Source organism: Nuphar pumila, chromosome 7, assembly GCF_984573655.1.
Source record: "Nuphar pumila chromosome 7, dmNupPumi1.hap1.1, whole genome shotgun sequence".
NCBI lineage: Eukaryota > Viridiplantae > Streptophyta > Magnoliopsida > Nymphaeales > Nymphaeaceae > Nuphar > Nuphar pumila.
Window position 1 is genome coordinate 121,021,723 of NC_143255.1, and position 17,107 is coordinate 121,038,829.

General features: G+C 33.5%; 1 long non-coding RNA gene across 1 annotated transcript; it reads left to right on the plus strand.

Annotated features, from left to right (window-relative positions):
• The first annotated feature begins 1,038 nt into the window (after nucleotides 1–1,038).
• On the plus strand, nucleotides 1,039–10,021 carry LOC149833229 (uncharacterized). Its single transcript, XR_016433150.1, has 4 exons — nucleotides 1,039–1,156; nucleotides 8,351–8,453; nucleotides 9,252–9,309; nucleotides 9,529–10,021. It is a non-coding gene; the product is annotated as an uncharacterized LOC149833229 (long non-coding RNA).
• The last annotated feature ends 7,086 nt before the right edge of the window (nucleotides 10,022–17,107 follow it).

The following is a 17,107-nucleotide window of genomic DNA, read 5'->3' on the forward strand; positions in this document are numbered from 1 at the left end:
TTGAAAGAGCAGCACTACATTGTACATTTAATGTTTGTCATGAAAACTTCATATTTAAGCAAGCATGAATTTTTTGATGGCATCTTTCCTTGCTTTCTCAGGTTGAAAATCTTCAACATCCTTGAGTCTGATCCATCTTCAACTACTTATTCACAAATTATCACATTGGAATCTTAAGCCAAGTTGCCTTGTTATTCAGAGGAATAAAACATATGAATAGCCATAGAATGAAATGATCATAACTCTAAAGTCTGAACCTTTTGCATAGGTGAGCTAAGCTGTTGAGAAAATTTTGGACCCTCCAGCGCTAGATGATAATGATTTGCTTTTGCTTGTTATTTTTTAACAATATGTTGATAATGGTTGTCATGTTAATCCTGAGAATATTTAATTTTTTGCCTCTTTAGGAGAAAAGTGTTGGTAATCTTAATATGTTAGCACCTATTCATCCTAGAGACTGTGATTCTACTGTGTACCGAGTCACACTAACTTGAATTGCAGACATCAATCTACTTTTATCTTGAATAGCTCTGGAATTGCCATGAGTGTTGATAATAAAGAAAAAAACAAAACCAGGGCCTAATGTATGAAACCATGAAACATGTTTATGAAAAATTAGTGAAGACGGGAGGCAGTAGGTGATGGTTCATCTTTTAATCTTCCATGGCCCGTGCTTTCCTGGAATTAGTAAACTGGTTTCTTTTTTGTTCACTTCCAATTCAAAATGTATGCATGCACTTGCACTAGGAACCAGTCAAGTAGAATAAAGGTTCAATCTGGTGTTATTTCTGAAGTTTATGTATGATCTATGTATTATAAGACCATTTTACTTATGTGTACACATGCACTGTAAACTAAGTCGAATAGAAAAAAAAGGCTCAATTCAAGTTAGTTTCTTGTAATGCATGGCTTATGCATCTATTTACTCCAGTTTCAATTTGGTAACTGGGTACAGCTGGAATGAATCACTAAATATTTTGCTTTTATGCTGCTTTCAGTGGACCAAGGGCAGTTTCTGTTATAAATTCATTATCAGAAAGGTTAGGAGGAGCAAGGGTGGTTGCAACAGCTGTTGGCCCTGATGAAGTGGATAAAATTAGAGATGTTCTTCTGAGGTGGAGTGACCGAGAGAAAGTTGACTTCATAGTTACTTCAGGTTGAGATTGTAATGAAATGATGGCCTTCCACACAAGCACTTGAATCCACCACAAGAATGTCTAAAAAGATACTTCAAGTAAAACCCATAAAAGGGTATAAAAGGAAAACACAACAATGAAATAAAAATATCTTTATTAATAACAAGAATGCTTAAGAAGCATTTTGGATGATTTACATGGAAGGAGTTCACCTCTATTTATACAAAGAAGAAAAGTGGGAAGAGCTCATTTGGAGCTCTCCCAAGAAAGAGACGTTGGACTCTAGTCCATGGTTGCCAGTTGAGGAAGCGGGAGCGGGAAGCGAGGCACTTTCAAAATTTTAGGAAGCGGGAAGCATGGGACTACTTAGGAGCGACGGGAAGCGTCTCGGAAGCGACCTAGGAAGTGTCTCGGAAGCGAGAAGGAAGCGAAAAAAATAAAAATAAAAAATACAAAAAAATGAAAAATATGGGGGAAGCGCAGGAGAAGCGGGCTTTCCATTAAAGGGAAGCGCATTTCCCATTAAAGGGAAGCACATTTCGCTTCCCCTCACGCTTCGAAAGCGCGATGTTTCACGCTTCCGAAGCGCGCTTCCCCTTTTACCTAGGCGCTTCTGGTAACTCTGCTCTAGTCCAACGACTCTTACTCTTATTATAGTTGTTGGACTAGAGTCCAACAACTATATCTCAGTCAAGTTTCAACTGGAACTTGACTGAAAAAGGGTATCTAGTTCCTATTGAACTAGATAAAAAAATATAAATAAAAGAAAAAGTAAAATAAAAAAAATAAAAAATGAAGAAACAAATATATATAATAATAAATATAATATTATTATTATTTTATATATTTATATGTTACATTTTAACACTCCCCCCTCAAACTTACGGTACAATGAGCGAAAGTTTGTCTAAGAGAAAGTGAAATCTGGGAGCAGCGAGGGGATTGATAAAAAAATCTACTAATTGGTGTTATGATGTAACATATGGCAGATCAATGGTTTCATGTAGATATTCCTCTCTGACGTAGTAAAAGTCCATTTCAATATGTTTGATGGGTTCATGAAATGTTCAGTTGCTTGCAATATAGATCACACTCTTGTTGTTATAGCACATACGTGAAACTTGTGTTGCTTCAACTCCCATGTCGGCGAGTAGACGTATGAGCCAAACTACTTCCATGGTTATGGTTGTCATGGCTCGGTATTCAGCTTCTATGGATGAGAGAGAGACCTGTTATTTTTTGCATCTCCGTGAAATTAATGATTCACCTAGAAAAACATAAAAATCAGTAGTTGAGTGTCTGTTATTAGGATCACCTCCCCAATCAACATTAATATATGCAATTAGATCTAATGAGGAGGTAGAAGACAAGAAAAGAGGACTTAATATATTTAACAATACGCAAAACGACTCTCATGTAGACTGTGGTAGGAGCATGTTGAAACTAACTGGATGTATGTACAACATGTGCTATGTCTAGTCTAGTAATAGAAAGATAGGAAAGTGCTTTGATAAGTTGTTTGTAAGGAGTAGGATTTTCGAGAGGTTCTTCATCATCAATTTTTCATCTTAACATTGACAACTTCTGTAGTGTCCACTTTCTTATCATCTGTAATTCCAGACCTAGAAACAATATCAAAAGCAAACTTAGATTGAGACATTAAATACCCTCGAGGGGAATAAGCAACTTCAATTCTTAAAAAATATCTTATTAAACCTAAATCAGTCATTTTGAAACGAGTTTTAAGAAGTTTTTTGATATTTTCAGCTCCCTGTTTATCGCCTCTGGTGATGATCATGTCATCCACATAGAGAAGTAGTATAATCCCTGCATCAGAACTCTTAATAAACAAAGCAGTGTCAGTCAAACAGGATTGAAAACCAATATTAAGCATAACCTGACTAAACCTGTCATACCAAGCTTTTGGTACTTGTTTAAGACTATAAAGAGTTTTTTCTAAACGAAGAACTTTACCGTTGGGAATACTAATACCCGGTGGAGTTTCCATGTACACTTCAACTAATTTACCATTTAAAAAAGCATTTTTGACATCCATCTGAAATATGGGCCATTTTCTAATAGAAGTTAAGGCAATTAATGTTCTAACAGTGGTTATACAAGCAATTGGGGCAAAGGTTTCTTCATAATCAATGTTGTATTCTTGGGCATAGCCTTTGACCACTAATAGGGCTTTATATCTTTCAAGAGTTTCATCACTCTTGGTGTTAACTTTGTAAACCCATCGACACCATATAGGTTTCTTACCTAGAGAAAGATCTTGAATAGTCCAAGTAGAAGTTTTTTCAAGTGCATCTAACTCAGTTCTCATGGCTTTTATCCATTCTACATGATTTTTGGCTTGAGAGTACGATGATGATTCCTCATATGAGTGTATTAATGCAATAATTGTCCTATAGGTGGGTGAGAAAGATTCATATGACACAAATTTTCTAGGAGGTCTTGAGACTCGGGACGACCTTCTGGTTGGTGCTTCAGAATATTTTTCGAGTACACATAGAAGATTTGACTTATTTCATCTTGAATATTATAATCTAACATCCCTATGGATTTGCTCTTCATTGTCATCATTGTGTTCAACATCAATAGTACTTTAATCACTGTCAAAGTCATATTCAAGATTAGGTTTTGATGTTAGATCTATCAGAAAAGAGTATTCAGTGACTTCCTTAGGTTTTTCAAAACCAAAGAAACTTTTTTTTCTAGAAAAGGGACATTTCTTGATACATATAATTTGTCATTTTGAAAGTCAAAACACTTATAGCCTTTTTTATTATCAGCATATCCTAAAAAGGCACATAAAATCGCACGGAGAAAGAGTTTATTATTTTTGTCAGTGAAAACAAAGCACTTGCATCCAAATACTCTCAATGTAGAGTAGTCTGAAAAAATATTCACAAGTTTTTCAATAGGAATTATATTTTTCAAAGAGGAAGATGACATTCGATTAATTAGATAGGTAGCAGTTAGGACAACTTCTGCCCAAAAAACCTTTAGAACTTGATTTGCTATTAATAATGTCCTAATTGTTTCCATAATGTGTCGATGTTTACGTTCAGCTAGTCCATTTTGTTGTGGTATATATGGACACGACCTTTTGTGTGTAATGTCATTTAAATTGAGATAATCCTTGAATTCTTTGGACATAAATTATCCCCCTGAATCCGTGCGAAAAATGAAAAATCATTTTGAAACTCGTTTTTAACCATATTATAAAATGTTTGAAAGTATAAAAAGACTTCAAATTTATGTTTAAGAAAATAAATTCAAGTATGTCTAGAAAAATCGTCGACAAAGATGACATAGTATGCAAATTCTCATTTTAAAATAATTGGTGCAGGACCTCAAACATCCGAATGTACAAGTTCAAGTGGTCTATAAGAAATAAAGGTTCTATCATGAAATGGTAACTTTTTCATTTTGCCAAGAATACAATCTTTACAAATGAAATTCTCATAATTACAAAAATTTTCTAAACTTGGAAGGTATTGGATCTTGGCTATATGAGGATGACCAAGTCTTTTGTGCCATAAATCCAACTCAAATTTCTGAATATTATAACAAAAAGCATTCTTACACAATTCTAAAAAATTCATGTAATAGAGTCCTCCTTCTCCATGGTCTTTCCTAATCAGCTTGCCTGACTGACGATCATGTATCCAACAACCATGAGAAGAAAATGAGACATTACATCCATAATCAAATATTTGAGAAACAGATAAAAGATTTAAATTTAGCTTAGGAATAAATCTGACTTCTGAAATAAAAAATTCTTTAGTTTTATGGAATCTTTCAAAATTTCATATTCCTTTTATTTCAAGAGAGATCAGCTGTAAAAACTTTTGACGTACTTGATTTATTTTTAAAATATTCGGATAGACTATTGTTATTTGGGGTCATTTGAAAAGAAGCACAAAAGTCAAGAAGCTAAGGAAAGTTACCTGGATCGGAGAAGGATGAAACCGCTGCTCCAGTTGAGGCTTCTGATGAGGAGAAAGCTCCTTTGATAAGAGGTTGGAGAATCTCCATTAATTGAGCCATAGAAACCGGTGCATCTTGATCTTTGAGTTCCGATCCAGCAGTCGCAACTCTCTTTTCTCTGAGCTCTTTTAGTTTAGGACACTGAGGCCTATAGTGCCCTGGTTCATGACAATGGTGGCAACTGGCAAATGACTTTTTTTCTGTCATAATCACCATTTTGTCTATTGAAATGAGGAGGCATGTAAGTGCGTACATGATTACCCAATTTAGACTTAGTTAGAACGGAATCATCTTCGGTTTTTGAAGTATTTTTTCTAATTCTGTTTTCCTCCATAGTTAGTTTCTCTATAGTATCAATAATAGAATGAACTTTTCCTCGATGAAGAAAAGCCGATTTAGTCGACTCGAATTCGGGTCTCAAACCGTTTATAAATTGATAAAAATGCTCCATATCAAGTTGTTTTTTACGGATCTCAATGTCTTTAAGACAATGCCATTTCGGCTCTAAAAGAGCCAATTCTTCTCAAAGTTCGGACAACTCATTATAATATTCTCGAATGGTTTTATCTTTTTGAGTCATTGTCCGAACTTTGTCTTGTAATATTCCGTTAGAGGAACTTCTTTATCACCCTCTTTTTTAGTGAGAGATAGTTTAGGTTCTGAATCGGAACCATCCACTATACCCCATAACCCTTTTCCCCAAACGTGGTGCTTCATAATCGAAGCCCACATTACATAATTTGTATCATTTAGCTTCATGTCATTATCATCCATCTTTTACAAAAGTGAAATAATAGAAATAGAGAAGAAGAGATAAGAGGCAAAGAGAGTGATGAATAATACAAACTTTTGTAGCAAGCGTTACTTCAATAACCTCTTTCTTCAAACGAACCTTCTTGAGTCAAGAACAAGGTGATGAAACACCTTTTGCAAGTGATGCACGGAAAATGAGGCGGAGGCTTTTTACGATCTAAGATCTCCACGGCTCTGATACCATGTAATGAAATGGTGGCCTTCCACACAAGCACTTGAATCCACCACAAGAATGTCTAGAAAGATACTTCAAGTAAAACCCATAAAAGGGTATAAAAGGAAAACACAACAATGAAATAAAAATATCTTTATTAATAGCAAGAATGCTTAAGAAGCATTTTGGATGATTTACATGGAAGGGGTTCACTCCTATTTATACAAAGAAGAACAAGCGAGGAGAGCTCATTTGGAGCTCTCCCAAGAAAGAGATGTTGGACTCTAGCCCACCGGCTCTTATTATAGCTGTTGGACTAGAGTCCAACAGCTATATCTCAGTTAAGTTCCAACTGGAACTTGACTGAAAAAGGGTATCTAGTTCCTATTGAACTAGATACAAAAAATATAAATAAAAGAAAAAGTAAAAGTAAAAAAACAAATATATATAATAATAAATATAATATTATTATTATTTTATATATTTATATGTTACATTTTAACAGAGATTTCCTCTGTTCTCATGCAAATGGTTCATGTGTGTGTGTAGGGGTGCTGTCACATGCAGACATAATATATAGGATGCAGTATATGTTTGTGCAAACACTTTAAGCTTTGTGTATGTGTTCTTTATATTTTATTGAAGCTCACCATTTACAGTATTTAAGATATGTATATTATGTGTGTTATGTGCAATATACACAACCCAGCTGCATCCTTGCACCATTGTTTTGGAAAACTGTCATAGTAGTGCTATCACTGGACGTATGTGAGATGGCCATACCCATACATGCGAGCACATGTACATATATGGCATCGATCTCTAGATAGCATAAATCATATTTTTTCCATATATTAATTACCAATATTAGGAGTAATTTAGTGAATTTACAAAAGGTAAAAGGCACATTCCATAGTTGTAAACTTGTAATTTAGGACTGAGAGCTATGTCACATGGGTGCGGGTGCGGGTCCTGCGCAATTTCAAAAATTTTGGACACGGGGACTCGGCTATATATATATATATTTGTTGTGAAGCCTGATTCAGGGTTTTTTTCCTTGCAGGAAGGGTTTTTTTTCCTTAAATTCTGTAGCCCAGATTTTTTTTTTTTTTTTAAAAAAAACAAAAACAAAAAATGGACCAAAATGGCCCTGGGTGCGTTGACCGCACCCAGGGTTGGGTTGACCGAGTCCGAGCCGCACCCGTGTCGGTGCATGTCGACGCGGGTGCGTCGACCTTGGAGCCGAGTCCGTGTGACATAAACTGAGAGGCATCTTTTAGTTATTTTCTTATGTATATATTAAAATGCCTTTGGTGGTTAAAATAAATATTAAGGGCCACCATGTTTTTCAAAATTTGTCAAGGCTAAAAGAAATTTGAACATGTTAATACCCATAAAGTCTACGTGCAACTCTTGTGCTTAACCATGTGCTGAAGCCAGCTATTGCCGTCTATACTGGAATATGTCATTTTGAAATTTGACTGTAAATGTATGGAAATTCTGCTAGAAAAGGTTTGTCGAAAATGGCCTAAACAATGATCTATGCTGCCTGATTATTTTTGCGGCGCTTCATGGCTTCTCAGAAACTAGAATTTCAAATAAGGTAAAAGAATAATGCTGAAGCTGATAAGCTTCAGCCTCACTTGCTTCTAGCACTGCTAATGATGGAAATTTATGGTGGTGGGGTTGTCTGGAAAGAACATCAACTTTCTGTTGGCAGCACCCACGATGATCAAACCAAATCTCATGTAGGTTTTTGTGTCCCCAGTTTCTGGGCTCGTTGATGCTAGAATATAGTGGAATAATGGCCACACTTGGTCTTGGCAATATTCCACCACTGCGGAACTTATACACTCATACATCCATACATACACATATAATTATATATGTGTGCATGTGTGTGTGCACGTGTGTCTATATTTTGGGGGAATCTGAGCATTTTAAAAATGGAGAAAATGAATTTGTAAAGGTAATAAAAATAGATTTTTATTTTTCTCTTTGAAATATTAGGGAAAAAACTAAAGTTGAAAAACAAGAGTCATGTTTAATTTGTAGAAGCAAATGACTATATTAATGTTCTAGTGATATGTTATGATATCTTTAAAATTTTAAGATTTTGAAATTTCTCTTTAAATTCATTTTCAATACAAAAATATCATAATGTTGATTGTGCATGTGTACATGGAGGGGAGGAAAGAATAAGGAAACATGAAACATAAGTTCTGGATTATCTTTGTGGCATTTGTAGGTGGGACAGGCTTCACTCCCAGGGATGTTGCACCTGGAGCAACAAAAGGTTTGATCGAGGAGACTCTGGCCTTTTGTATGTGATGATGCAAGAGAGTCTCAAGGTATCTTTTTCCTCCTCATATGCAATATTAATTAGCCAATCTAGATTTGTATAAAGTTTGAAATGGAAGGGATAATTTCCCAAGTATTTTAATACTGTCAGTCTGTACGTACATATGTTTTTGTATAGGTTAGCAGACAATATTTCATATGTTCTGATTAGGGTGGCATCGTTTTTCCTGCCATGAGATTGTGCATTCTCAATTCTGGAAAGTAGATGGGAATAGTGATTCTCAGAGTCCACCTGGACATTGTGTCATTTTGATTTCCAGAAATTGAATGTACGATTTCACTGTAAAAAAAACGTCAGTAGGAAATTCAAATTCCAAATAAACCCGAGTTGTTTGAATTGTTTCTCTTTTGGTGTTTGCAATCATGTTTTCTAAATGGATGATTTTTGTTTTAGCTACTTTAATCATGTTTCTAAATGGATGATTTTCTGTTTTAGCTACTTTGCTAGTGGAGGAGAGCTGTGTTAAGAGGACAAATAAAACAGTAACTTAGTTGGGTCCTATCATTAGTTGTATTCTGCCTTATCATTGGCAAATTGTTTCTATCGGCACTTATTATTCTTTTCATTTTTTCTACCTTTATGTTGTCACGCCTGCCTTATAGAGTATCACCTGTGCATGAACTTACGCTTTTATGCAACTTGGTCTTATGCTTGTGGTCGCTCTAAATCAGTAGTTCATTCTTATACTGATTTCACTTTTCAGTATGACGGCTATGGTTCTTTCAATTTTACTTAGTTCTTTGATAATTTAGGGTCATCTTAATTCATGTTTCTTGCTGTGAAACAGATTTACCCCATTTGCTATACTCTGTCGTGCTGCCACAGGAATAAGAGGGTCGACCCTGGTAAATTTAAAACTCTATTTTTTGAATTTTTGTGGTTGTGGTAACATTTACATTGTGTTGTCTTTTCTTCAAAATTGTGCTCTTGATTCAAAGTGTGGCTTCAATCCTTCAGCATTGTTTTAGCATCATTCTCTTTTTTAGTCATGACAAGGGTAGGAGAAAGTAATTGGTTTCCTTCAATATCTTTGTTTTGTATTCTTAAGTGTGTTTTCCTTTTAGATTTCGGATAATCAATATGCCAGGGAACCCAAATGCTGTGGCAGAGTGCATAAACGCTTGCCCTTCCACACACATTGAAGCAGTTGAAAGGAGATGAGAGAGAAGCATCCGCGTCATGTTCCTCATGCAAATGCTGAGCCAACAGATACATGGGAACGTAGTTACAAGTTGGCATCTTCTGGTTCTGGAGGTTGTTCTTGCTCCCATTGAGACTCGACCATGAAATTTTACACTGTTCATCTCTAGGTAGGCATGATAAGAAATCTTTCTAATAGATAGTTGAGAGCAAAATATGATGCAGAGATTTCCTTTGATGTGCAAACACGTATTTGATTTAGTTTGGGAAGATCAGAAGTGCGGCATCATTGATGTTAAATGTGAACTGTAAAACTTCTGTAAGATTGTCTACTGCAGCTGTTTTTTTGCTTATGAGGAAGGAAACTGTTGCAATTAAATATATATTCAGCTTGGTGGCAGAACATGCCCTTGACTAGTGAACATCCAATAAAATATGATAAAACATGGATGTAAACAGGTCGGGATTCAGTTCAGATGTAGGCATTACTGGATCCATCCTGATTGAATTTGAGTTCAGATCTGGTTGGGAAAAATGTAATACCAAATCCAGATCTGATTAGCTAATTGGATATGTTTTAGATGTAAATAATTGAGATTGTCCGTTGGATTTATATTTGGGTTTAAATTAGGATGCCAATTTTTTGTTCAAATACAAAGGGTAGACAGTCGCACCTCCTTTCCCAAAAGCATGAACTACCCCCCTCAATGTGTCTCCCACAGGCTGGCACTTTGAAGGAGCTTGAACACGTGATCAAAACAGTGTTACTTTGATACGATCACTGATGTGATATATCAAAGTGCAGCCACTAACTACTTGTTTGTCATAGGGGTTCGCATTTCGGGGTCTAGGACACTGGCACTATAAGCGGACCAGACAGGACACATTTTTTACATCTATTAAGATATTTTCATCTTAAAAAAAACAATTTTTAGATACTTTAATTATTTTTTATGGTATTTATGTTTTTCTTATTAATAGATGTATTTGATGTGTTATACCTATTAAAATCGAAAAGTAATCCTATAGTATGGTAAAAATGTTGTGTTTCTTTAAATGACGCACAATTTTTGAAATCCAACCTATCTTCAAATTTACCTTCTTTAGGACCTTTTTACCTTTTGCATGAGCGAACTTTCTGAGGTTCGCTCAAAATGTCAATACACTTTCACTAAAATATAGATTTATATATTTTATTTTGCGAACTTCACGAAGGTTGCATAACTAAATTTGCAATCTTCATGTAACTTCACAAATATCATACTAAATTCACACACACACACATATATATATATATATATATATATTATGACATTCACGAGATATCGTGTGAACCTCCTTTTAGTAATTGACCCTCAATAAGATCTATATGTGGCGATCTACGCATATAATATGCTGCAAAATTTTGTGAACTTTGCACTCCAAAACTATCAGCGCAAATAAGGTACGAGCTTCGCAAATAAGGTCATTGAGAATATGCTTTTTATATGCAGATTTGTTGACAAATTTGTGAATTTACATAAACATCACAAATATTAGGAATGAATATAATGTAATTTTTTTTCTTGTTTGCAAATTTTTGTATGAGCATTAAATGCAACCCTTCGATTGTTTAAAAATCGATTGTCCGCACCTCAGGGCTATTTTCACATAAACTAGGGTTTTTTTTGTGATCCCCAACGTGCTTTTCCCTACAACAATTTTTTTCGATTATTTTTTGCAACTTTTTTCGACGATTCATCGACAACATTCATCGTCGACTTTTTTAGAATTATTGACAATAACTTTTTTCGGCAAGCACATCTTTAACAACTGAACCCGTTATTTTTTTGAAATAATGGCTTGAATCAGTTATTTTTTTAAAACATTGGCATGAGTTAATTAATTTGTAGAAGAATTTCATGGTTTTAAGTTATCTTTGCATGTTCAATAGCTTATTTTATTTTTTCATTAATTAAATCATTTTGTGTGAGTGTCTATTTGTTTAATTAGTTATCCTAAATATTTTGTTTTCTTAACGATTCATATGCCTCTATCCTCCAATTTGGTTATTTATAAGTTGTGTATCTTGTATTATATACATGATTTGAGAACATTATTTGTTTTTGTTTTTTTTTGTTTCCTTAACGATTTGGATTTTTGCATTGTCAATAGGCTATTATATTTGTTTTTTGCAATACTTTTTCAATAGCTTATGTCTTGTCTTTGTTGCCCACCTGTTTACTTATAATCCCTATTTTGTTGTTATATAAAATTATGAATTTGTTTATTATAATACGGTGATTAAGAAGACTGGAAACCCAAAAATATGTGCTTAAAAAAGTAGTAGCAATAGCTAAAACCTTTAACGTAGGCCAAACAACAACTAACAATTTCATCATGGCCTAAATCTGAGGCAAAATTTACAGAAAAAGGTTGACGAGTTTGTGGCCACATTCATGTCTCATATTCCAAAAGAATTTAAGGAGGGAGATTCAATAGTAAAGAAGTTTGACCCAATTGACTCACTTTGAGGTTGTTGTTAACCTCAATGCCTAGACAAATAAAGTTGGAGATACAATCACCTATTGTGGCAATGGCAAGATGAATATGAAGAGTATAGAGAATAAATGGAAAGGATCTTGTACAAGAGCATAGGAGGTACCTTAACAAGGAGAGGATGTGAACTCTAAGGTTGAGGTTAATCTGGAGGGTCCTCAGGAAGTAGAGGTGAGTGAGTGTCTTTTGGTTGGATTGGATGCACCAAAAAATCCTAAGGGAGATCATTTGGAGGGATCAGAGAAGCATCCTCAAGAGTTCAAGGTTGATGTCCTGATAAATCAGCCCTTAGAGGAGAAAGTGCATGCTCCAAGAAAGAAGTTGGAGCAAGGAACAATGTTAGATGCTTGTGGACATGTACTTTGTTGATTTGTTATTTTGTATATAGATGTTTGTGAGATATTTGCAATTATTGTTAATTTTATATTAAATCATTAATTAAATTGTCATATTAATATATATATATATATTAATATATATATATATATGAAGCATATTTTTAGGATAACTAGTTTGATTCTTGTACTTCAATGTGTAAAATGCTATATATATATATATATGTGTGTGTGTGTGTGTGTGTGTGTGTGTGTGTGTGTGTGTGTGTGTGTGTGTGTGTGTGTGTGAAGCATATTTATAAGATAATTACGTTGAGTATTACAATTCATTGATTAATTTGTCATATATGTTTGCATCATTCTTTTATAATAACTAGTTTGAATATATGCATTTATTAATTTGTTATATATGTATATGTGTGTGAAGGATGCTTTTAGGATAACTGGATTTAATCTTGTACTGCACTTGTTAAAATGTTATATTTGTGTATGTGTAATTCAATTATTAATTTGATTGATTTCACTAAAATGAATTGTGACTCCAAGATCCGCAACAACACAATTTAGAGGATCTAATAAGTCATATGTACCAGTTCTGCTAGTTTCAAGCACCTCAGTGATTCCTAAAACTAATGGATGAAGCAAATGATAGGCTGGATCAGATGCATTTTCAAAAATTTATGGTGATCACACCATGAAACATCGATCGCAGAGGCCATTGTGCAGTTTTGAAATTCGACAACCAACACATTTCAGTTTAGAGATATTGAGATGACCATCACATTGGAGGACATGACATAATTCACTGAAATTAAGTACCATGGGGAGGCAGTGAATGCACATCGATGGAGAGATTTCAAGCACACTTTAGGTATTTATTTATAAGCAGATGATGATGCATTTGAATATGAAAGGCTCAAGTTATAATGGTTGAGAAAGCACTATGATCTCAACAGGGCGAGGATAATGAAACAGAAGGTACTGAATGTTGGACAGAAGGGTTGTCATAGGGTGGAGAAGGAGGTGACAACATTCTTGTTGTACTTCTTTGTCATATGTGTATTCATCGACACTAGTTAAAAGTTGATTCATACATCGTACATTGCATTATTGCAAGAGCTAGATCACGTCGATGAATACACATGGAAAACAACTTCACTTTCATGCCTATATGCAAGTTTGAGTAGCACGAGGCATGGAAGAAAAAATATATATGGCATGTTGGAGTTGTTTGAGATATTTATTCCTCCATTATATATAAACTTTTGATTTATACCCAAACATTATTTAATATTATTGATGTACTATAATGTGTATTAATTTGTGTATTGATTCTCGCAGGTTTGGACATGAGAGCACATATCCATTGAAAGACCCTTAAGATGTGATTGTAGGTTTGAATTTTCACGTGTTTCAATGTAGAATCAATCACGCAACAAAGATGGGAGTGATTGAAGAGCGTTGGGTCCTCACATGGGAAGGATCCATTGTGTTGCATTGTTGTGCAGGTTGACTACGACGCATGTAAGTATTCTTGAAACAATTTCCTATATTTTATAGTAATACACAGTTTGCAAGCAGTTTCTCTAAAAATAAGGGCATTGAGGAGGAAGACAAACTTAAGGCGAGAAGTCAAAATCATAAAATTGCAAATGGAGCAGACACGGAGTTTGCTCTTGCATTGACTAAAAATCATATGTTGAAGGATTTTCTTTAAGCAAAAAAATCTATTATACAAACTCAAGTTGACCTTATTGCTAATAATAATAAGGTCATCGAGGAAATACGAACAAGCCTAATGGATAGCAATGACTTCGTTTTTTATTGTTTTGTAAATCATTGTAATTAAGTAAACATTGTGGATGCCCTAAGTTGCGTTGGACATTTCGTCAATATTTTTTGGCGGATCCTATTCACTTCATCTTGTAAATACATATAAATGCAATTGTAATTAAATTTTTTTAATTGTTTAACTAGTTTGAATGTATACCAAGTTTGAATTGTATATACCTATGTATATAGTTTTGTATTTGCATACCTATAACAATTGAATTATATATTTGTTATAAATTTGAAAGTTACTCGATGCAAATTTGAATATTACAGGTGAATTTGAATCTTACAGATGAATTATGTATCTAATTTTGAATATTACCATCTATAAATTTGAATATAATAGGTGAATTTGAATGTTACATGATGTAAATTTGAACATTACAGGTGAATTTGAATATTACAGGTAAATTGTGTATCTACTGATTTGTAAATTTGAATATTACATGTAACTTCACACACTATGATTGTAGTTAATCATCTTTGCATAGGGAGGTATGTGAACAATGACTAAGATTTGTAAGGATGGGGAAGTCTACAAAAAAGTTTTGCGTAAAATGACTAATATTTGTGAAACATAAGGATATTTAGGACTTTTGCAACAAAAAATATATGATTTATCTCCTAAATATGCAAATTTTCTCTTAAATATGTGATTTCCTCTTAAATATGTGCTTTTAACAAAAAAACTGTGATTTTCCTCCTCAATATGCACATTTCTTACTAAATATATGATTTTTCTTCTAAATATGCTAATTTTCTATGTTTTGTGCATGTCCTCATTACAAAATATTAAATCAAAGTTAAACATACAAAATTTATTGAACTTATGCCCATTTAAAGAATATTCAAAACTTACAAAACATAATTTATAGAACATCGAATATTTAAAGAACATCCAAATTTTAGACTCATAATTTACAAAACAATTCGATCAAATTTATATCTAATGTTTTGCAATAGTAATCAACGTATACTCCCCATAAATATCCACAACTCAGCTTTCAATATCTTACCATTTGACATCTCATTGTCTGATGTTTCCTTATCCTTCGTCTTTTGTTTGGCCTTTGGACTTTTTGTGTTTTGTTGTGGTCCTTTTGTGTTATTTATCTTTTCAACTTTCTTTTTGACACCCTCCAAACTCGTCTTATCCCTCACATGTTTATACAATTTTATCATACGATTCTTGTAATTTATTACATTACTTTTAAAAAAATGTTATTAGCAAACAACTAAGTATAACTTATATTTCAAAAAGATAACAAAATATGGCATATAAACATGTATATGTGTGAAGTTGTACAACCTAATCATATTCATATCCATCTTTCAAAGAACCTAGTGTTGGAGATTAAGGTCGTTGCAACATAAATCGAGTTTAAGGTCGTTGTGCATATGAAATTTTTTATTTTGTAAGTATACAAAGTTGTCCAATGAATGCCTTGTCAGATTCAAAGAAAGGATACGATAATTTTCCAGTCTCCAAGCATGCACGAACCTTATCTTGCATCCCTTTAGTTTCGAGCATTTGCTATGAATAATTAATGTTTACCGGTTAGTTTTTATTAGTTAGTAGAAAAACAAAAAAAAATATTATTTTTGAGAATCATAGAGAAATATAAGGTAAGGTAAATGGTCTTTGACAGTTTCACCCACTTATACTCTTTCTATAAATCTTGCGAGATGTTACATAATCAAAATATGTGATAAATTCATGTGATGCGTATCAAAGGAAAAAAGGAACTACAAACTAAACTCTTATGTCACTTGCCAACATAGTTTCTTCATAAAATTCATGTCTTTCGGCTCGTTTGGTTGCTACACATCTTTTTCTTTCTTATTAACTTATTCTCATCATTAATTGAAATTAAATATAAACACATACATGTCAGTACCATTGATTGTATACACACATAACTCAGGACATTCATTATACTTTAAGCACTATAATTGGGTCCTTGCTTGGGGGTGTTCTCTTTCTTCTATCATGTTTGTCTTTATGTGTATAAGTATTCATCACAAAAAACTAAAGATATAAATAAAAGACATAAGACATTAAAGTTGTTCATTAAAAAATAATAGATAAATACAAAGAAGCAATTCATTAAACAACTCTTAACAAATATACATTTTGCAAAACATAGATACTCAAACATACTGTTGTTGGTGCTTTCGCCTGTTGTGGTCAACCTCACTATGTACATTGCACTTGTATGACACAACATCCTTGTGTTATGTTTTCTATCTTTTCACCTTATGTCACCCTCCTTTACGAACTACTTTTGGTAGATAGATAAAAATAAGAGTCGATGAAGCGATACATGAAACATTATTTGTCATGAGAAAGAATGGATATTATTATATGCATCTCTATACAATTCAATTGTAAAGTACTTGTCGTAATAATCCTCTGATAGCTTGCACTTATACAAAATGCATGCATTCATATGTTCACATGAAATTCTACTAACTTGTTACTCTTCACAAGAGCATAATTGCTTCTCGAGATCAACACTATAATCGTGAGATCGATCACGGGTTGTGTATCAATGTCGGTGACAATGCATTACATGCACCCATAGTTATTGTGCATTTCTCTTGAATGTCTCTATATTTTCTTTTGTAATATTAAAAAAAAATAGTAAATATTTAAATAGAATATTATAAAATTTTAGAAGCATATTTTGTGACTTTCAAGTTTATGATTTTGTCCATATCAAAAATTTGAGAAGAACAATCTTTGTTTTACTAAAATAGAAGTTGAGACGAGTTTGAAACTCGCTTGACAATGTTT